The sequence below is a fragment of the Triticum dicoccoides genome, chromosome 6A, assembly GCF_002162155.2.
Source record: "Triticum dicoccoides isolate Atlit2015 ecotype Zavitan chromosome 6A, WEW_v2.0, whole genome shotgun sequence".
NCBI lineage: Eukaryota > Viridiplantae > Streptophyta > Magnoliopsida > Poales > Poaceae > Triticum > Triticum dicoccoides.
The window spans coordinates 219,951,026-219,975,033 of NC_041390.1; positions in this window are offsets into that span (position 1 = coordinate 219,951,026).

The following is a 24,008-nucleotide window of genomic DNA, read 5'->3' on the forward strand; positions in this document are numbered from 1 at the left end:
TAAAGTCTCCGGTGCTACATTTATCCGATGGTGATTGGATTAATCTTGTTACACATTGGTCTCGGTTGGAGCGTAAGGTACTCTCTATGATATCACATCACAATTTGAACTACATTTCTGCATTTGCCTTAACGTATCACTTGTATGAAAACGGTTAGCAGAAGAACATTCATTCTCAAGGGACCACAGAATCTCGCAACTATACTGCACATTGCATTGCTCTTGTGAGTACCTCTTGCCCTGTATGACCATACTTACTTTCATAGTTGTTTGATTATGTAGCATCACTGCACATGTTAGCCTCGTTGTCGTTCATTTGGTGGACATTATAAGATCCGTATGGACTCTTACATAAATTTAGAATCAACCCAATGCTTTAGAAGAGGTTTAGCTCTACAGTCCTCTTGTAAGGACTGAACGTCGTCTATCATTGTACTTACATTAATAGCTACTCCCTCCGTCCCATAATATCAGAACGTTTTGTACAATACACCAGTGTTCAAAACACTCTTGTATTATGGGAAGAGGGATTGGTTCATGTGTAGCATTCTGCATCTTATCTCCCTCGCCCACCATTTACTTAAAAAGATCAGATCTATATTTAATCTTACCAAAAAGTAGAATACACAGACAATGCCAGTGCAGAAGTGTAGCCCATTGCTCTTGTCAGTACATTTTGTCCTGTAATGCTTGTACTTCCAGGGATTGGTAGTTGATTATGTAGCATCAATCTGCATCTTATCTTCATTATCCTCCATCCCTTCCAGTATTATCATATCTATAATTACTCTCTACAAAATGTAGAGTACAGGCAATGCTTATGAAGAAGATTCTGTGCTGAAATTCTTGAGTTCTCCTTCCCTTGACATGGAGAAGGGCATTATAAAGCCGGTGTTAACTGTTAATGTAAGTCAGTCCTTCTAAAGCCTTTATCCTCAACTGCTGTTTAATTTGGTCATACTCCTATCGTTTACTGCTATTTAGTTTGCTGTTTCTACCAAAATGCATGTTCTCAAGAACCGTAAGTTCTAAGTTTTACTTGTAAAACCAAATTCCTTATTCATACCATGCACATTACTCAATACTGAAAGTGTGTTATATCGACTAGAGGGGGGGGGTGAATAGGCGATTTTTATGAATTCTTCACTGAGGAATTTGTAGGTGAGGAAATTCCTTAGCGAAGAACTACTAGTAGCGGAATAAGTACTCAAAAGTAAACATAACAGAACACAAGCATAGTCATCATGATGAAATGAAGACAAGCACAGAGTACAGAAAGCGTAAACACATGATAACACAGGATGAAGACAAACAGACTGAAGATATTAAACTGAGGAAATTGAGAAAGTCTTCAGTCAAAGTCTTCAAACACAGATACGAACAAGCACTCAACACAGTTATGAGGAAATGAAAGAGTTGAGGAAATAGAACCAGTGAGCTTGGTGAAGACAATGATTTGGTAGACTAGTTCCAACTGCTGTCTCAGTTGTACATCTGGTTGGAGCAGCTAGGTATTTAAACCTGAGGACACACAGTCCCGGACACACAGTCCTCACCGTATTCTCCTTGAGCTAAGGTCACACAGACCTCGCCCAATCAATCGTGGTAAGTCTTCAGGTGACTTTCGAACCTTCACAAACTTGGTCACTCGGTGATCCACAATTCCTCTTGGATGCTCTAGACCTTGACGCCTAACCGTCTGGAAGAAGCACACTCTTCAAAGGTAACAAGCGTCGGATCCACGCAGGATCAATCTCTTCAGTGATGCTCAATCACTTGGGGTTTGTAGGTGTTTGGGTTTGGGTTTTCCTCACATGATGATTTTCGCTCAAAGTCCTCGGAGGATGGGATGCTCTCAAATGACAAGTGTCAGTTTCTCTCACAGCAGCCAACCAGCTAGTGGTTGTAGGGGGCGGCTATTTATAGCCTAGGGAGCAGCCCGACACGATAAGACATAAATGCCCTTCAATGATATGACAGTTAGGTTGGGTAGATATTTTGGGGTAGCTGGTGCATAACACAACAACGATCGGAATTTTGAGTAGAAAAATCCTCAGGGCTATCATGTTCCTCACTGTGTAGGCAATCCACACTGGCAAATTCCTAACTCCTTAGTTAGAACAAATTCCTCAGAGACTAGAAGAACTTCATCTCTGTCACTGAAGAATATGACTGAACTGTATGAGATTTCCAATGGTTTCACTCGAAGGGATTGGTAGGTGTAGGATTTTGAGTTGAGCATCACATGGGAATTTTTCCTTAGTATTTCCTCGACCCCCTTTAACAGTACTGTGTTTCCTATGACTCAAGAAAGAGAAAATGAAACTACGAAAACAAAAGTCTGCATGCTTCATGTTCCTCGAATGAATACCAAGTCTTCAGGATTGCACCAATTTCTTCACTTTCAAAGTCTTCAGAAATCCAAAGTTTTCAGTCGAAGAACCTCATTTTTAGGGGTCGACTTTCTCTGTAAATATCGAACTCCTCATAGACTTATAGACCCGTGTACACTCAAAAACACATTAGTCCCTTAACCTATAAGTCTTCAATACACCAAAATCACTAAGGGGCACTAGATGCACTTACAATCTCCCCCTTTTTGGTGATTGATGACAATATAGGTTAAGTTTTCAACGGGGATAAACATATGAAGTGTAGATACTGATATTGAGGAATTTGATTGCAAGATATAGAAGAACTCCCCTTGAAAATGTGCATGATGAGGAATTTGCTTTTGAAGCATTGCACACTTGAAGAGTAGAATCATGGAGATCTCCCCCTATATATTGTAATTCATACACGCATTTGACATATCATAATGAGGAATTTGAAATGCATGATGAAATATGGTGAGTGATGTAATTCAGCTTGCGTGCATTAACATATATGAGGAATAAGCATGTAGAAAAATGCATCAAACGTATCAGAGCACCATCGGGTTTAAGTTTACAACTCGATCCAATAAAGTTTCAGAAGAACGCGAGTTGTAACTTAGCAAAAAACGCCCATATAGACAGACCTGCTTGAAAACTAAGTCAAAATTCTCCCCCTTTGTCATCGAATGACCAAAATGATCGAAAATGAGGACTAATGCCCCTGAAGAATATCAAGTTGATGAAGGAGCACCAGCGTTGTTGGGGTCGTTTGTCGTGGAAGGGCCTGCCGCAGTGTCGTCCAAGTCTTCGTACTCGCCGGTATCGCGTGAAGAAGAATATGAGCTGGACACCAAAGAAGGAACCTTGACCTTCGTGAATTTCTTCGTTGGAGGTGCAGACCAGTCAAAATCTTCCTTGAGACCCATTTTCTTGAGATCTTCTTCACCATACAGATGTGATAGAATGGCCCAGGTGCGATCGAAGACTTCATAGACGCTTAACCCATTTATGGTTTCGATCCACCTTCTGGTGAAGACTAAGTAGAACCACACGGTCAGTCATCACACGAGGAGCAGTGGCTTGAGGAGTAGACTTGGGTGCATTGGCAGCAGAGTCATGTGTGGCAGAGTCATCATTGGTGGAATAGGATGCAACTTTGTGAAACTGACCATCCAATGGACGAATGCCTTCATCAATGACTGCAGAAGCCTTGCCCTTTTCATCAGTTGAAGTAAAAGCCTGCTTGAGGACTTCAATCGGGGGCAGATAGCTAAGGTGATTCTGAAAATCAGCCTTGTAGTTGAGTGAAGACCTTGTCCTGAGGAATCTCATAATCCAAGGTGCATATGGTTTCAGCTGAGAAGGTGCAGCATTTGCCAGAGTCCTCATGAAGAAATCATGATAGTTGATAGGAATGCTATGAATGATGTTGAATAGCAGATTCTTCATGATGCCAACTATTTCCTCATCAGATGAGTCATGGCCTTTGATGGGACTCATTGTCCTCGTCAGAATGCGATAGACGGTTCTAGGCACATAGAGTAAATCCTTCACGAGGAATTTGGTCCTTGGGGCTTGACCGGGCTTCAAAGGCTTCATTAACACTTGCATGTAATGAGCTGTGAGTTCTGTTTCACGATACAGGCAGCGAGCTCCTTCACTGGGTGGACTGATGGGCAGGGCGTGAGGCAATTCAGAGGCCGGTGCCTTATAATGAGTATTTTTGGTCATCCAGTCCAAGACCCAGGTGTTGATATCTTCAGGATCACCTATGATATGCAATGTAGCGTAGAACTGAAGAATAAGCTCTTCATTCCAATCAACAATGTCAGAGCAAAAGTTGAGGAGGCCTGCATGAAAGTGCAACTGTCCCTAGGTAGTTTGGTAATTCCTAACAACATATAGCTCATTGAGCTAATGCCATTTCAAGATTAATATCTCAGGAAAGCTCAATGATTGGCATGGCATGTATGAGAAAAGTGGACCCCTCAAAATGCTAAGGACAAAGGATTAGCTCAAGCTCAAAGCTCAAAGCTCAAGACTCTATATTTTCCATTTTAGTGATCCAAGATCACATTGAGTCTATAGGAAAAGCCAATACTATCAAGGAGGGATGAGGTGTTGCTTAATGAGGTTCTTGCTCAAAATGCTTAGTGATATGCTCCAAAACCCTCAACTACTTTCTCACATCCACATATGACCTAAACCAAAAGTCAAACTCGGCCCCACCGATTTTTCCTATCCGGGGCCACCGAGTTTCAAATGTCTTAGCCACTGCCACAAACCCTAGGCAAATCGGTCTCATCGATAGGGATCTCGGTCTCACCGAGATGGGGTTGTAATCTCTCTGTTTCCCTTAGAAACATTTCAGTCTCACCGGGATGAGCGATCGGTCCCACCGAGATTGCAATGTAAACTCTCCGTTTTCCTCTCGTAACGTTTTGGTCTCACCGAAATGAGCGATCGGTCCCACCGAGTTTACCTGACCAACTCTTTGGTTAGCTTATTACCAAAATCGGTCTCACCGAGATTACGTTATGCCCTAACCCTAATCATATCGGTCCTACCGAGTTGCATGTCGGTCCCACCGAAAAACCCTAACGGTCACTAGCTTTGCTAAATCGGTCAGACCGAGTTTAACCATTCGGTCCCACCGAGTTTGGGAAGTTATGTGTAACGGTTAGATTTTGTGTGGAGGCTATAAATACCCCTCCACCTCCTCTTCATTCATGGAGAGAGCCATCAGAACAAACCTACACTTCCAACCTATATTTTCTGAGAGAGAACCACCTACACTTGTGTTGAGACCAAGATATTCCATTCCTACCATATGAATCTTGATCTCTAGCCTTCCCAAGTTGCTTTCCACTCAAATATTCTTTCCACCAAATCCAAATCCTGTGAGAGAGAGTTGAGTGTTGGGGAGACTATCATTTGAAGCACAAGAGCAAGGAGTTCATCATCAACACACCATTTGTTACTTCCTGGAGAGTGGTGTCTCCTAGATTGGCTGGGTGTCACTTGGGAGCCTTCGACAACATTGTGGAGTTGAACCAAGGAGTTTGTAAGGGCAAGGAGATCGCCTACTTTGTGAAGATCTACCGCTAGTGAGGCAAGTCCTTCGTGGGCGATGGCCATGGTGGGATAGACAAGGTTGCTTCTTCGTGGACCCTTCGTGGGTGGAGCCCTCCGTGGACTCGCGCAACTGTTACCCTTCGTGGGTTGAAGTCTCCATCAACGTGGATGTACGATAGCACCACCTATCGAAACCACGACAAAAACATCCGTGTCTCTAATTGCGTTTGAATCCTCCAAACCCTTCCCTTTACATTCTTGCAAGTTACATGCTTTACTTTCCGCTGCTCATATACTCTATGCATGCTTGCTTGAATTGTGTTAAGATTGCTTGACTTGTCCAAAGTTGCTAAAATCTGCCAAGAACTAAAATTGGGAAAAGGCTAGATTTTTATTTGGTCAAGTAGTCTAATCACCCCCCTCTAGACATACTTTCGATCCTTCAAGTGGTATCAGAGCTTTGGTCTCCATTTGCTTTGATTTTCATAGCCTTTGGAAGTCATAGCCTTGGTTTCACAACCTAGGAGAGTATGGCGTCTAGCGAGGGAAATTACCACCGTAGAGGTCCTTACTTTGATGGTACTAATTTTGCTAGTTGGAAGCATAAGATGAAAATGCATATTCTTGGACATAACCCCGCTGTTTGGGCTATTGTGTGTGTTGGCTTGCAAGGTGAATTCTTTGATGGGAGAGAACCGAATCATGAAGCTACCACGGATGAGTTAAAGATGCTACAATACAATGCTCAAGCTTGTGATATCCTCTTCAATGGATTGTGCCCCGAAGAATTCAACAAAATCAACCGTCTTGAGAATGCAAATTAAATTTGGGATACTTTGATTGATATGCACGAAGGTACCGAGTCCGTCAAGGAATCCAAGTTGGATGTGCTTCAAAGTCAACTTGACAAGTTCAAAATGAAGGATGGTGAAGGTGTTGCTGAAATGTACTCTAGGCTTGCTCTTATCACAAATGAGATTGCCGGCTTAGGAAGTGAAGAGATGACCGAAAAATTCATCATCAAGAAGATCCTAAGAGCCTTGGATTGAAAATACGATACCGTATGCACATTGATCCAAATGATGCCAAATTACAAAGATCTCAAGCCAACGGAAGTCATTGGAAGAATTGTTGCTCATGAGATGCCGCTCAAGGATAAGGAGGAGCTCCATAACAATTCAAATGGTTCTTACAAAGCCTCATGTGAAGATCCCACATCATCAAGTGAGAAACAAACCTTCAATGAAGAATTGAGCCTAATGGTGAAGAACTTCAACAAGTTCTACAAGAATAGAAGCAAAGAGAGAAGTTCCAAGTCAAGGTCCTACAATGACAAAAGATCTTCTAGTCGAGAGTGAAACTGCTACAATTGTGGAAGACCCGAACACTACTCAAATGAGTGTACGACTCCCTAGAAGAGAAGAGAAGAGAAGATTCTCCCAAAAGAAGAAGTAGAAGAGAAGAATCACCATCGAGGGAGAGAAGGAGTAGGGATGATCGTCATGAATGAAGACCCTCCTGAAGAAGCAAGGATTCGGAAAGGAAGGACAAGTCATCAAGGAGCTACACAAAACGAAGACATCAAGCTCATGTTGGTGAATGGGTATCCGGCTCCGACTCCGACAGTCACTCCGAGAGAAGCTATCACTCCAACTCCGAATATACTCAAGATGAAGGTGTTGTCGGTCTAGCACTTGTGTCAACCAACTCCTACGACATATTTGATTCACCAAATGAAGGAATTGGAAGATGCTTCATGGCCAAAGGTCCAAAGGTATCACACCCCGAGTATATTGATTTCAATAGTGATGAAGATGACTTGTTAGGTGATGATGATTTACTTGTTGACAACTCTAGTGATGATTACTATGATGAAATGTCAATTAATCATGTTAATCAAGATGAAACAAACGACAATGATAAGGAGAAGATTGAGTCTCTAACTAAAGAACTAAACACTCTTAAGTTAGCTCATGAAACTATCTTAGGAGATCATCGAGAACTTTTAAGGACTCATGAGAAATTATGTTTTGAGAAGCTCAATCTTGAGCAAGAGCATGAGTTCTTAAAGGCAATCAATGATGATATTCGCAAGAAAAGTTCTTCTTACATTGCCAAGCGTTTACTCTTATCCACATACATGCCTCAAGTCAAGTCTAGTAACAAGAACAAGAAGGATTCTTCCTCTAGTAGTAAAAATAATCATGCTAAATCCAATGTTGTTGCTTCTAGTAGTTCTCTTGATTCCACTAATGATTCTATTAGCCAAGTTACACTTGAGCAAGAAAATAGCTTATTGAAGGGAATCATAGAGAAAGGTGTTTACAAGAGCCTTGTCAGGAGTAAGCAATTCGAGGAAATTGTACGCAAGCAAGGAAGGCACAGGAAGAATCAAGGTATTGGTTTTGAACAAAAGTTCAATGCCAATGGAGTTGAGTGGAAAGAAGATCAATACCCCAAGACGAAGTTTGTTCCTCAACAAGAGAAGTATGATCCTACTTCTTTCAAGGGGACACAAGCTCAAGATGATCTTCCACCACAAGACCACAAGCAAAAAGGCAAGGACAAGCTTCAAGAGGAAATTGATGCATTTGAAGAAGCTCCAAAGGCCTTGGTCAAGTGGGTTCCCAAGACTACATCAAGTTCCACTTCATCAAGTACAACTACAACTCCGAGGATTCCCATCAAGATGGTGTGGATCCCGAAGAAGAAGAACTAGAGAGTTCTCGAGGGTGACTCCGCCAACATACTTCACTCTTATCATTTTGGCAAGAACAAGTGCAATCAACTTCCACATCTTGCACTAGTTCAAGGAGTCACAAACCCTCTTGTTGGTAAGACAAGGGACAAGGTAACCTAATGCTTCCATTGACATCATATTGTGTGTGCATCACTCTATGTCTATGGATATCCTTGTTGGTTCCTTGTGGGACTAACCCGTGTAGGTATTGAAAGTGCAACTCACTCCAAAGGATAGCTCCGAATGATCCACATGAACTTAGAGCATCCATATCTTCAACACCTACATGAAGTCATCATCGACAAAACCCAAGGTTAGTTCATCCCTCTTAGGGGGGATCTCACATCTAGGGGGAGCTTTGCTCTAACAATTGAGTTAAAGCAACTCTAATGGTGTGAACACAACAACGCTTTATGTAAAAGTGGTAATCCCACTTGTGCTTAAATGATGAGTATGACCTATGATCAAATGTTCTCATTTGACTCATAAGTCAATATACTCAAATATAGATGACCTAGTCATCGCCAATTGCTTGATAGATGCTAGAATTATTTGTGCATGCTTTGCCACATATTTCATTTGTCATTTTATTGTGTGAGCATGTTGGTTGCATAGTTTACTCATTCGAGGACATCCACTTGTTGTTTTGATTGATTGGTTTCTTTTTCTTTTGCCAAGTGGATGGACAAGAATGCCTAAGAACTTTCTCTAGCTATCTATGCTTTTCTCGTCTCAAACTCTATTCATGCTGCATCATAAAGTTTGATCAAGTCAGATTCGAACCACTTTGTGTGAGGAGCACTCGGAGTCCCCGATTCGTCATAGACTTAAAAATCCAAAACTTCTTTGTGCATTTCGGTCTGACCGATTCATCCATTTCAGTCATACCGAGATCACTAAGTCGATCTAGGTTTTCAATCTCGATGCAACCAATTTGAACTTTTTGGTCACACCGAGTTTCAGTAACTTCTTGTAGTTATGAATCTCGGTGCCACCGAGTTGTTCCACTCGGTCACACCAACAGGGTCAGGCTATATATATCCACAGGTCAAATTTTGGAAAACTTTCCGAACCTCCTCACCCACGCTTAGCCTGCTCTGCCTCCCTGGATCTCCGGATCATCCTCCTCGTCGCCAGCCGCCTCCTGTCGCTGGTCTCCGCCGCCGTCAATGGGATCGTCTCCGCCGTTGCCGCCGTAGCAAGTTCATCGCCGAACTAGGGTATGGACTTGAACTTTGTGCTGTTCTAACTCCGATTCCCCAGCACATTGCTTTGCCATGTATCTTGCCACAATTGAGATCAATCTATCCATCAAAAACACTTCGTAGTTTATTCGTGAATTGAAAATTTAGGGTTAGGTTTCCGCCGAAACCATCTCGGACCGACCGAGTTGATGAAATCGGTTCCACCGATTTGGCTCAGGCCATTGCACATGTGATTCTCAGTCTGACCGAGAATTGCAAATCGGTGTGACCCAGTTCAGCACTTTGTGAAGCCCTAGTAGTCTCGGTGCCACCGAACTGTGACTCGGTCTGATCGAGTTCACTAGTTTAGGTTCCAAAAGCTGCTTCGGTATCACCGAGTTTGCAAATCGGTAGATCCGAAATGCTTTCTATGGAAAACTAAAACTAAGTTTTTAATTCATTCTTTTGCAAAAACCTTTGTACTTTGTGATGCTTATCCACTCTACCTCATCTATGATCTATGCACAGGGTCTGCTGTCAGTGTTTGCATCATGTCAGATCAGAGTGACAGTCAGAACAAATCTGAGGAGCAGGTTCAGATGAGTGAGGGCACTAGTCCCTCTAGCAGCTTAGATGATGGAAGCAGGAGCACACCCAGCAATCTGCCAAAGGCTGCCACCAGGGCCAGCAAGAAAAGAACCTCAGAGTCAGAGGATGAGGACTATGTGGCTAAGGAAGAAGAAACCACCTCAAAGAGGAAAGTCCTGAAAAAGGAATATGGCACAGCTGCTGACACTAAGCCAGGGATGAAGCAAAAGGTTCCTGCCAAGAGAGCTCCAATGTCAAAAGTTAGAACATCTACACTAGAGACTTTGGGATCTGCACCCAAAGAGTAGGTTGTGGCAGAAAAGAAAAGAAAGGAAAGGGTCAAGAAGACCACTGCCAGAGTGATTGGGAGATCTTCAATCATGAATGACTCCGAAGAAGAGGAAGAGGATGCAGCACCAGCACCCAAAGCTCAGAAGCTTATGGGAGATGCCATAAGATCAGGGGCTGCTTCATCTAAGCCCAAAGGAACTTCTAAGCCAGCTGCTCCAAAACCCAAAACTGCACCTAAGAGGAGCACCAGGAACTTCCCAGCAGCAAAGAAGAACAAGGCCCCAATGCCCGAAGCTGCAATGGAAGAAGAAGATGATTCTGTTGTCTTGAGGAAATTGAAGCCAAAAAATCTAGATCACAACGATGCTCATCCAGTTGTAGAGAACATGAAAGTCAGGAAGGACTCTGGTCTAAGGCTTTGGAGAGAGTCTGATCCATATGCCACCAGGAGAAGGACTGTTGTGGACTACAGGTTCCATACAAAGGAACAACAGGACTTCTATGAGACCATCTTGCTTGACAAGAAGCCCATAGTGTGTGACGTGAGATGGGTCGATTGGAAATTCATTAAGGAAAACGAGGATCACTTCCCTAGTGTATATGATAGCTTCAAGGCTTGTGGAGTTGATGAGTTTGTGGCTCAGAAGCTCACAAAATGGAATGATGAACTCATCATGCAGTTCTACTCCACAGCTCACTTCTACCGAGATGGAAGGATTGTCTGGATGTCTGAAGGTACTAGGTACCAGTCCATAGTTGCAGAATGGGCTAAGTTGATCAATGCCCCAGAAGAGAGTGAAGATGGCTTGGATGTCTATGCCAAGAAGAAGAAGGATCACAACACCATGGCACACATGTACAAGGAGATCCCAGATGCTTCTCTTGAGACACACAAGTTTGGATCTGTACATTACCTTCTGTCAGGCTTGCCAAGTATCAACTGGATCCTCAGGCACACTCTCTTGCCAAAGTCAGGTGGTAACAAGATGATCAGAGGCCATGTAATTAACTTGCTTCACATCTTTGATGTCCCACAAAAGTTCAAAGTCATGAGCCTAATAGTGGAAACCATAAAGAGGACAACTGCAGATCAGAAGAGGAGTTGTGGGTATGCCCCACTGATCCAGGAGCTGATTAACTCCAATATGGGCACTGGCACATATCTGCTAGACAAGGAGCACCTGCCCATCCACCTAGACTTTGAGGACAACACTGTGGTGATGGATGAAAATGAACCATCTTTTGTGCACGCACAAGCCAAGAAGGAGAAGGCAAAGGCTGAAAAGGCTGCAAGGATGCCAACTACCGAAGAAGCATCTCATTATCTTCTGAAGAGCAAGCAAGATCAGCTTGGCTACTTGATTGCCTCCACTCTGAGTATTGAGAAGGGACTGGCCACCCTGACTCAAAACCAGGAGAGCTTGGAGAGGATCGTGGAGTAGAAGTTCTATGACCTAGATGTGAAGGTCACTGAGATCCAGTCAGTCGTTGAGAAACTTCAGGATGAAGTGCAGGAGAAGAAGGGCAAGACAACCACTGATGCTTTTGCTAGAGTGCCCAGAGGTCAGAGGTCTGCTGCAGTGCCTATTCCAGACACCAGAGCTACTTCATCTGCACCAGCTACAGCTTCAGTGCCACCGGCTCCAACATCTACTCCACCAGCTCCATCTACATCGACTGATGCCTTCGTTCTTGGAGTTCTGTCTACACCACCACCTAAAGACCAAGCCTGATAGTCGATTTAGCACTATGCATTTTTATGAACTTTTTGGTAACTTGTTGCCGAAGGGGGAGAAAATGTATGGATCATAGGCTTCGAGAGAGAGAGCGTTGCTTTTTATTCTCTCTTTTTTGTTTGGTGGTTAAACTTCATTTATTTGCTTGGTTGAGATACTTTATACTTTGTGCTTGATTGGATGATCATGTGTTTGATCATATGCTACCTTAATGCTTGTTGGATGACATTATCCTTTTCATATTCCATATGATCATTCACTTTGCTTGGTGCTGAGTGCATGTATTTTAATTATTATCATTTTGAGTGCCCCACCAAGATGTATGTGACATGGAAGAGTAACTCATGATCCTAACTCTTTGTGCATTTGCAGTCCAGACCAAATCTTAAACTATGCACAAAATTAGGGGGAGCTCTTGCTTTTCACATACTTTTCAAAGCGACAATGTTTTTCACTCTTATTATCATTTGTCGAAGCTTTGATCTATATGTTGTCATCAATTACCAAAAAGGGGGAGATTGAAAGTGCAACTATCCCTAGGTGGTTTTGGTAATTCCTAACAACATATAGCTCATTGAGCTAATGCTATTTCAAGATTAATATCTCAGGAAAGCTCAATGATTGGCATGGCATGGATGAGAAAAGTGGACCCCTCAAAATGCTAAGGACAAAGGATTGGCTCAAGCTCAAAGCTCAAGACTCTACATTTTCCATTTTAGTGATCCAAGATCACATTGAGTCTATAGGAAAAGCCAATACTATCAAGGAGGGATGAGGTGTTGCTTAATGAGGTTCTTGCTCAAAATGCTTGGTGATATGCTCCAAAACCCTCAACTACTTTCTCACATCCACATATGACCTAAACCAAAAGTCAAACTCGGCGCCACCGATTTTTCCTATCCGGCGCCACCGAGTTTCAAATTTCTTAGCCACTCCCACAAACCCTAGGCAAATCGGTCTCATCGATAGGGATCTCGGTATCACCGAGATGGGGTTGTAATCTCTCTGTTTCCCTACGTAACATTTCAGTCTCACCTAGATGAGCGATCGGTCCCACCGAGATTGCAATGTAAACTCTCTGTTTTCCCCTCGTAACGTTTCGGTCCCACCGAAATGAGCGATCGGTCCCACCGAGTTTACCTGACCAACTCTCTGGTTAGATTATTACCAAAATCGGTCTCACCGAGTTTGTGTAATTGGTCTCACCGAGATTACGTTATGCCCTAACCCTGATCATATTGGTCCTACCAAGTTGCATGTCGGTCCCACCGAAAAACCCTAACGGTCACTAGCTTTGCTAAATTGATCAGACCGAGTTCAACCATTCGATCCCACCGAGTTTGGGAAGTTATGTGTAACGGTTAGATTTTGTGTGTAGGCTATAAATACCCCTCCACCTCCTCTTCATTCGTGGAGAGAGCGATCAGAACAAACCTACACTTCCGACCTATATTTTCTGAGAGAGAATCACCTACAATTGTGTTGAGACCAAGATATTCCATTCCTACCATATGAATCTTGATCTCTAGCCTTCCCAAGTTGCTTTCCACTCAAATCTTCTTTCCACCAAATCCAAATCCTGTGAGAGAGAGTTGAGTGTTGGGGAGACTATCATTTGAAGCACAAGAGCAAGGAGTTCATCATCAACACACCATTTGTTACTTCTTGGAGAGTGGTGTCTCCTAGATTGGCTAGGTGTCACTTGGGAGCCTCCGACAAGATTGTGGAGTTGAACCAAGGAGTTTGTAAGGGCAAGGAGATCGCCTACTTCGTGAAGAGCTACCGCTAGTGAGGCAAGTCCTTCGTGGGCGATGGCATGGTGGGATAGACAAGGTTGCTTCTTCATGGACCCTTCGTGGGTGGAGCCCTCCGTGGATTCGCGCAACCGTTACCCTTCATGGGTTGAAGTCTCCATCAACGTGGATGTACGATAGCACCACCTATCGAAACCACGACAAAAACATCCGTGTCTCCAATTGCGTTTGAATCCTCCAAACCCTTCCCTTTACATTCTTGCAAGTTACATGCTTTACTTTACGCTGCTCATATACTCTATGCATGCTTGCTTGAATTGTGTTAAGATTGCTTGACTTATCCAAAGTTGCTAAAATCTGCAAGAACTAAAATTGGGAAAAGGCTAGATTTTTATTTGGTCAAGTAGTCTAATCACCCCCCTCTAGACATACTTTCGATCCTACACTACATCATGAAGAACACTGAGCACAGGAGAGAAGCAAGGTAATGATTCCATGTCCACGTGAGAAATATGCTCATGGTAGAAGATTTTGTCTTTGTTGAAAAGCAGTGAAGAATAGAAGTTGGCCTGGCTTGCAGTCCAGAAACGCTTCCTCCTTAGACGAGCCGAGTCATAAGGATTGTAGTTAGTGAAGAACACGTGCTCGCCGAAGAAATCATCAGCCTTGAATTTCTGCTTCTTTGAGAATGGATCCTTTGGCTTGGGGTAAGGAGTGTCAGTCAATTGCATCACAACCTTCGGGATCTCGATCTCAGGTTCCACAGGCTGAGGAATTTCAGGTGCTGCTTCAGTGGCAGCCTGGAACTTCAATTCTTCATTTACATGATCTTCAACACTAGTGGCTAGAATTTCTTCATGGACATACGGTGTGGCATGTGGTTCATCAGATCCCATTTGTACAGTAGTTACTGGGGACTAAGGAATTTGTTGCAATGGTGTGAAGAGTGGAGAGTTGGGGTGCTGACTTTCCCAAAATTCATCACTTAGCACGGGTGTGGTGCAGCCAATGTCCACATCTTCATCTCCCATTTCTTCAACACCGGCCTCTTCAGCAGTAAATTGAGGCATAGGTGAGGAGACAACTGGTGTTGAAGGAATTGTATCCACTTCAATTTCTTCATCCATCTGCTCTGACGAAGCAGCAGAGGGATTCTCTTCATCAGATTCACTTGAAATCACATATTCTTTATCAAAAGGAACAAGGTCCTTTGATGGCATGGTTGAGATAGGAACAACATCAATGGGGTTTGCAAACAAGCTAGTCAATGACTTCATCTTCTTCTGAGCTGAAGAATCTGATGCAGTTGATGCCTTCCTTTTCTTCACCGCTGCACGCTCTGCAGCCTTGGTCTTCTTCACATCTAATGCAGATGGAAGGATCGGAGTTGGTGTAGGCGCAGGAGCAGAGGAATTGAGTTGTATTTCTTCAAGCGCAACTGATCCAGTTGCCCTGACTTGTTCATTTTCTTCAGGCGTACCACTAGTGGATGCCCTGGAAATTTCATCAGCGGCTGGGATGCATTCATCAGCCCTGGAACTCACATTTTCTTCAGCAACCTGATTGTCATCAGCGGTGCTGGTATTTTCTTCAGTCGGCTGAGCAGATGCTTTAGCTTGAGGAATTTCCTGTTGCATTGGGGCTGCAACATTGGAAGTGAACTGTTCAGTTATCTTTACAAATCTGACTTTGGCTCCTAGCTAGTCAGCATAATAGCGATCAAATTCATCACTCAGTTTCTTGATTTCAGATTGAAGAGCAACAAGTTCTTCAGGTGAAAGCTTCAGAACGTTTTGCTTCAGAAAGTGCTCTTTCTTGTATTGCGCTTTCTTCACCCTCCTTCCCTGTTCAAATTTCCATTTCTCTTCATCAATGAAGTGAGTCAGTACATGACTTTGACCAGGAGTGAGGTTCAGCTCAGGCAAAGGTGTGTTGGGGTCCTTGTGCCACAAGTTAATGAAGTCTAGGATCAACTTCGGATCCTACACTAATGACACATTACTGTGTTTGGCTCTAGCGGCCCTGAGTTGCCTGTCCGTGATGATTTTAGCAAGTTCTTCATCATCAGCCTCATCATCATCAGAGGGCACTTGGAAAGCAACTTGTTTCTTGTGAGGACTTGGTCGAGGACCTCGTCCAGCAGAGGTCTTCTTCTTCAGAAGAGTGGGAGCAGCTGAGGAACTTGCAGAGGCTCCTGAGGCAATAGATATGCCTATGGTCCTTTGGCACGTGGCGAGATGCACAGGTGCTGAGGATTTGGTCGAAGTCGCCGAAGACTTTGGCGGAGGAGCTGAGGATTTTGTAGAAACAGGAGCAGCGTGAGGAATTGGCCGTGAGGGCTTTGAGGAATCTGGCCGTGAGGGCATAGCTGAGGAACTTGGCCGTGAGGGCATTGCTGGTGAAGCACTGGGCTTGTGAGCAGGCTTCTTTGACATGGCCTTCTTTGGCTTTACAGAGGCCTCAACAGCAGCAGCGGCAGCAGAGTCTTCGTTGATTTTCCTCACTGCATCTTTTGCTTGTTTGGCCAACTTGGCCTGGCACTTGGCCCATTCATCAGGATAATCCTCACCACGCTTGAGGCTGGTGGGATCAGCTATTTGACCATGTGCCAACGGAGGTCTTGGGCATGGAGGATTTAGTGCAAATTTCTTCATATATTTGGGAGTGACATATTTTTACTCCCTCCACTCTCTTGCCCATCTCCTCTTTTGAATGCGCACCTTGCGCTGATTTTTATCTTCCCCAGGGGGTGTGCAGTACCCAGCATAGATGTCCTCAGGTATTTCAAAGGCAGTGTTGACCTCAGGCCTCTTTCCTCCTTTCTGTGGCTTCTTACCATCAGCCATTTTCTTTAGTTGAGGAATTAAACAATTGAATTCTCTGAAGAGGTATGCAACTTTTCTTCGAGGAATGCTGCAAATGAGTTAAGTTGATGAGAACCTAGTGATTCAGCAGCCGACATGAGTACCTGTGAACAAAGTATAGTTGTGAGGAATTTGGAGAGGTCATATGCGTTCTCAGAAGGTTTTTATAAAGAAGAAGTTTGAGGAATTTGACCAGATGAGTCTTGAAGAATTTCACTAAGCGTTCTTTGTCTTAGGTTCCAGAGATGTATAGATCAAAAATCCACACATTTGAGGAATCTTGAAGAAAAACATAGTTTAGAGAAACGAATCAAGAACATATGACATGAGAGGTGTTTTAGTGTGTGAAGATATGAAGAAAAACACCTTTGAGGATTTTGTAGAAATCATTTGAATCAAAGAGGGCAGTAAAAGTAACTTTTAATTACCATGGACAAAGAACACGACGAACTGGTATGTGGAGATGTGAAGTTCATCAATGCAGATCTTCCACGCCCTAACTTGGCGGAGGAAGACAGCTACGGCGGTGGCAGAGTGAAGATTTCCGCGGCCGGCGCGAGTACGACGGCGATGAGGTCAAGGCAGTGAAGCTTTTCCTCACCGGTGATGATGATGTAGCGGTGGAGCTAGGGTTTGAGAAGCTCGATTTGGAGAGAGGTCGAACAGAGTAAAGGAAGTGAGGAAGGGGAAGGAGGGTATTTATAGCCATGGTGAAAAACTGTTCGCCCGAAGAATTTGGACGAACGTGCCCCTGACCCTTCTCATTGGCTTGACATGTGTCACCCACGTACTGAGAAGTGGAGATCGTGTGCGTTCGTGGGTGAATAGATAAGTATATCGTGGGATGCAGAACGGTTTTAGCGGCAAAGCCAAAAATTTAGATAAGATAGGTTTTAAAGTTCCGTTCGCAATTTCTTTAGCTGACAAGGACACGGTGAAGATTTTGAACGAGTTTCAAATAGAACGCACATGAAGAATTTGTGAACAGATTGGATTGAGTATAGGATAGAGGGGGAAGGGTCCGATCACATTCACTTAGCAGAAAAACCAACTTGAAGAAATACCCATAAGTGAATGCTGTAGAGGACATAAACTCATATATATATATATATATATATATATATATATATATATATATATATATATATAGCCAATGAAGAAAAATGACGGAAATAGTGAAGACAATGCAAAGTTGAAGAATTTGAACAACTGAGGAATTTCAACACAAAAAAAAACTCAAATTGAGGATTTTCAACTTTTGGTGGTGGCGTGACCCACCGTACAGAATGATGATTTCAGACACCGCGTACAATTGTCGTAGGGTTCTGAGAATCAAATTCTTTGTTAATTTCTTCACACTTAGAGTGTTATTCTTCATTGATTGAAGACAAACGTTTCTTCATGTGTTGCACATCTAAGTCATCAATTTTGCATGAGTGTTAGGATGAGTGTCCTTTTCAAAGAACATTCGAAGATTCTAAGATATTTAGCTCACACCGCAACTTGCTAAATCTCTTATCATCCAAGGACTTTATGAAGATATCGGCTAGTTGTTCTTCAGTCTTCACATGCTCAATAGAAATGTCACCATTCAACACATGATCACGAAGAAAATGATGACGAATCTGAATGTGCTTTGTCTTCGAGTGCTGAACTGGGTTGTGAGCAATCTTGATGGCACTCTCATTGTCTCAGAAGAGAGGCACATTCTTCATGTTGACGCCGTAGTCCTTGAGAGTTTTCTTCATCCATAGCAATTGAGCACAGCAAGAACCAGCGGCAATGTACTCAGCTTCAGCAGTAGATAGTGATACGCAGTTCTGTTTCTTCGAGGACCAGCAGACCAAAGATCGTCCGAGGAAATGACATGTACCAGATGTTGACTTGTGGTCCACATGATCACCAGCATAGTCAGAGTCAGAATATCCAATGAGATCAAAAGCCGAGCCCTTGGGGTACCATAATCCAAGTGTTGGTGTGTGAGCTAGATATCGAAGAATATGCTTCACAGCCTTATGGTGTGATTCCTTTGGTATAGCTTGAAATCGGGCACACATGCAAACACTACGCATAATATCTGGCCTAGATGCACATAAGTACAATAAAGAACCAATCATGGAGTGGTATACCTTATGATCGAAGTTGATACCATTTTCATTAGTGCACAGATGGCCATTTGTGGGCATAGGAATTTTGATGCCTTTGCAATCTTGCATGCCGAATTTCCTCAGTACATCCTTGAGGTATTTCTCCTGAGATATAAATATGCCATTGCGTTGTTGACGAATTTGAAGACCTAAGAAGAATTTCAATTCTCCCATCATAGACATTTGATATTCTTCACTCATCATATAGGCAAATTCATCACTATAACGTTGGTCAGTACAGCCAAAGATAATATCATCAACATATATTTGGCACACAAACAATTCACCATCATAATATTTAGTGAAAATAGTAGGGTCGAGTGAACCAGGTTTGAAGCCTTTCTTCATAAGGAATTCCTTCAAAGTATCATACCACGCCCGTGGGGCCTGCTTGAGGCCATAGAGGGCCTTATTGAGTCTGAAGACTTTGGATCTTCAAAACCTGGGGGTTGAGCAACATATACTTCTTCATCAAGCTTACCATTGAGGAATGCACTTTTCACATCCATTTGATATAGAGTTATATCATGATGGTTAGCATAAGCAAGTAATAAGCGAATAGCCTCAAGTCTAGCAACAGGTGCAAAAGTTTCATCGAAATCAATTCCTTCAACCTGTGTGTAGCCTTGAGCTACAAGCCGTGCCTTATTCCTTACCACAAGGCCATTTTCATCTTGCTTGTTGCGATAGATCCATTTTGTGCCAATGATATTGTGCTTGCGAGGATCTGGACGTTTGACCAGTTCCCAGACGTTGTTGAGCTCGAACTGATGTAATTCTTCTTGCATGGCCTGAATCCACTCAGGCTCCAGAAATGCTTCATCTACCTTAGTGGGCTCTGTGATAGAGACAAAAGCATAGTGCCCACAAAAGTTAGATAAATGTGAAGCTTTTGAGCGTGTGAGAGGACCTGGCGCTTTAATGTCATTGATGATCTTTTCAACTTGCACTTCTTTTGCAATGCGAGGATGAGCTGGTTGTCGTTGAGGAATTTGATCAGCATTTTCTCCAGCACCATTTTCTTCAGTATTTTCTTCAGGTGCATTAGCTCGACGTTCTTCATGTTCTGGAATGAATTCTTCAGCAGATTCTTTAGTAGGAATGACATCCTCAGTAGCCTTGAACTTGATAGTTTCCTCAGGTGCTGGTTCATCTATCACAGAAGGTAGGTGCTCTCTTTGTGATCCATTAGTTTCATCGAACCGCACATCTACAATTTCAACAACCTTGTGAAGAACGTTGTTGAAAACTCTGTAGGTGTGCGAGTCCTTTCCGTAACCAAGCATAAAACCTTCACGTGCTTTCGGTGCAAATTTTTAGTTGTGATGAGGATCTCTAATCCAACATTTAGCACCGAAGACTTTGAAATAACTTACATTGGGTTTCTTATCAGTGAGGAGTTCATAGACAGTCTTCTTGAAGAATTTGTGAAGATATACTCTGTTGATGATGTGGCATGCAATATCAATTGCCTCAATCCAGAAACGACGAGGCGTTTTGTATTCATCAAGCATAGTGCAAGCCATCTCAGCAAGAGTCCTGTTCTTGTGCTCCACGACGCCATTCTGCTGAGGAGTATAAGGAGCAGATAACTCATGAGTAATACCAAGTTCATCAAGATAGTCATCAAGACCAAAATTCTTGAACTCAGTTCCATTGTCACATCTGATGTGCTTGGTCTTCACACCAAAGTTGCTCGAAGCCCTCGAGGAAAATCGTTTGAAGACTTCCTGCACTTCATGTTTGTAAGTAACAATGTGTACTCATGTGTATCGAGAGTAATCATCAACAATAACAAAGCCATATTGAGATGCATCATTTGAGACTGCAGAATAATGGTTAGAACCGAAGAGATCCATGTGAGGCAATTCAAATGGACGAGTGGTGGTCATGATAGTCTTCGCTGGATGCTTAGCCTTTGTCATCTTCCCAGCTTCACAGGCTCCGCATAAGTGATCCTTGAGGAATTTGACATTCTTGATGCCAATGCCATGCTTCTTCTTTGCAAGCGTGTGCAAATTCCTCATGCCTGCATGACCAAGTCGTCGATGCCAGAGCCAGCCTTCTGAAGCTTTTGCAAGTAGACACACGGCTGGTTGCAGTCCTGTAGATAAATCAACAATATACAGGTCTCCTCTCCTAAAGCCTTCGAAGACTCGGAATTGTCAGCTTCCATAACCACAACACAACGGTACTTGCCAAAGACAACAACCATATCAAGATCGCAAAGCATTGAGACAGACATGAGGTTGTATCCTAAGGACTCGACAAGCATGACTTTGTCCATGTGTCGAGCCTTTGTGATCGCAACCTTACGTAGACCCAATACCTGACTTTTGCCTTTGTCAGCGAAGATGATATGCTTCAGATGCGATGGTGATAAGGGAGCATCCATCAATATATTCTTGTCACCAGTCATGTGATTTGTACATCCACTATCGAGGACCCACTCAGTGGCTTTGGGTTGATCATCCTGCAGATGAATTAGTGCAACTTACAAACTCATATACTTCATCAGTGAAGAATATGACATCAATTCATCATATCAATTTCGTCAAGCAAGAGAACAGATAAAGCAGTATGAGGACGTGAGAAATGAAATCTCATTTCTTCATGATTAGCCTGCGTCCTTTCAGGCACATTCAGGTCTCCAGCAAATTCTTCAGACGATTACGTACGTTTGGAGACCTGACCCTGCAGAAGAGATTAGTTCTTTTTCTTCACCACCCACATCTGAAGGGGTGGCAAAGAGTTCATCACTCTGCGAGCTCCATACGAGAAAGGTGGCATAGAAGCCATTCCTTTTCGTTTCACATAAGAGGGGTTAGGATAAGCATATGAATAAGCAGAGAAATTCTTCGAGGACTTATGAACATAATGATTAGAAGAATAATGCTCATATTCATAGCCCTTAGCTCTTCCCTGCGAAAGTTGTTAGCATGATGATATTCATATGAGGACTTTGATCCTTTTGAGGAATTTGGTCCATATGAAGAATTTGATCTAGGGTTCCTATTCTTCACAGGTGGTGTCCTGAGGACATTCACCTGAAGACTTTCAAGGCACCTTTTGGGAACCCAGATTTTCTTCATAGGAGGACCGTTCCTGCAGTTAGTGCCAACATATCTAGCAAATATTTTACCATTCTAATTTTTGAACAGTTTATAGTTGGAGTCAAATGACTCATCATCAGAACAAGGAGATTCACATGCAGAGTCAGATAAGTTAGATGGATCAACGGGAGGTCCCTTTGCAGCAACCCATGAGGTTTTGGGGTACTGCTGAGGCTTCCAATATGTACCATCAGCATTGAGTTTCCTCTCAAAGGCAATACCCTCTTTCCTAGGGTTCCTGTTGAGGATCTGCTTTTTAAGCACATCACAAAGAGTCTGATGCCCTTTGAGGCTTTTGTACATGCCTGTCATGTACAATTCCTTTAGCCCTGCATCTTCAGTGATACTAGCAATGTCCATAGATGAGGAATTAGTGATAGCAGCGGCAGGTAAATAATTTGAAACATTAGCATCATTTGAACATTCAGGTGAACAATTAGCAGATTCACGTTCAATGCACTTCAAGCATGGAGGAACAAATTCTTCCTGAGAAGCGCTGATTTGTTGAGCAAGTAATGAATCATGCTCCTTCTGAAGATCTTCATAACTCACTCTTAGCTTTTCAAGATCTTGCTTTCTTTGAAGAAATTCATATGAAAGCTTCTCATGATCAGATAAGAGAGTGTTATGATGACCTTGAAGGGTGTCAAACTTAGACTGAAGCCTCTGAAGACTCTCAGCCAAAGCTTTGGACGGATCCATTTCTTCTCCCAACATATCATCACTCTTATTTAGCATGTATCGAACTTTTTCCAAAGCTCTTTGTTGTTTAGTGGCAAGGGAAGCAAGTTTGACATAGCTGGGTCCAAATTCATCACCAGATTCATCATCACTGGATTCAGATAGATAGCATTCAGTTACCTTAGCATCTTTTGCCATAAGGCATGATGCAGAAGATGATGATTCTTATTCGAATGTCATCACTTTGAGAGATTCCTTGAAGTCCTCAAACCAAGGATCATGACGGGTTCGATGACCTTCATAGACCTCAGAGAGACGGTCCCAGATAAGCTTCGCATGATCGAGATGCATGATATTCATGAACTGATTTTGAGATAGACAGGAGCAGATGACATCCTTCGCCGTGAGGTTGAGAAGAGTGTACTTGTGAATGCCATCTGCTTCCGCCATCATGGACAGATCGGTCAGACCAATCTCAATGACGGTCCACAGCTCACTGTTCATCGCCATGAGGCGCTTCTTCATCATGGCCTTCCACTTGGGATACTCGTGACCGTCAAAGATGGGGCATGACACAGTCTTCATTCCCGTGGTCGACATAACTAAAACTCCAGGCGGTTAAACTAAAATCACATGGAACAAGGGAGTACCTTGCTCTGATACCAATTGAAAGTGCGTTATATCGACTAGAGGGGGGTGAATAGGCGATTTTTATGAATTCTTCACTGAGGAATTTGCAGGTGAGAAAATTCCTTAGCGAAGAACTACTAGCAGCGAACTAAGTACTCAAAAGTAAACATAACAGAACACAAGCATAGTCATCATGATGAAATGAAGACAATCACAGAGTACAGAAAGCATAAACATGGGATAACACAGGATGAAGACAAACAAACTGAAGAAATTGAATTGAGGAAATTGAGAAAGTCTTCAGTCAAAGTCTTCAAACACAGATACGAACCAGCACTCAACACAGTTATGAGGAAATGAAAGAGTTGAGGAAATAGAACCAGTGAGCTTGGTGAAGACAATGATTTGGTAGACCAGTTCCAACTACTGTCTTAGTTGTATATCTGGTTGGAGCGGCCAGGTATTTAAACCTGAGGACACACAGTCCCAGACACACAGTCCTCAGCGTATTCTCCTTGAGCTAAGGTCACACAGACCTCGCCCAATCACTCGTGGTAAGTCTTCAGGTGACTTCCGAACCTTCAGAAACTTGGTCACTCGACGATCCACAATTCCTCTTGGATGCTCTAGACCTTGATGCCTAACCGTCTGGAAGAAGCACAATCTTCAAAGGTAACAAACGTCGGATCCACGCAGGATCAATCTCTTCAGTGATGCTCAATCACTTGGGGTTTGTAGGTGTTTGGGTTTGGGTTTTCCTCACTTGATGATTTTCGCTCAAAGTCCTCGGAGGATGGGATGCTCTCAAATGACAAGTGTTAGTTTCTCTC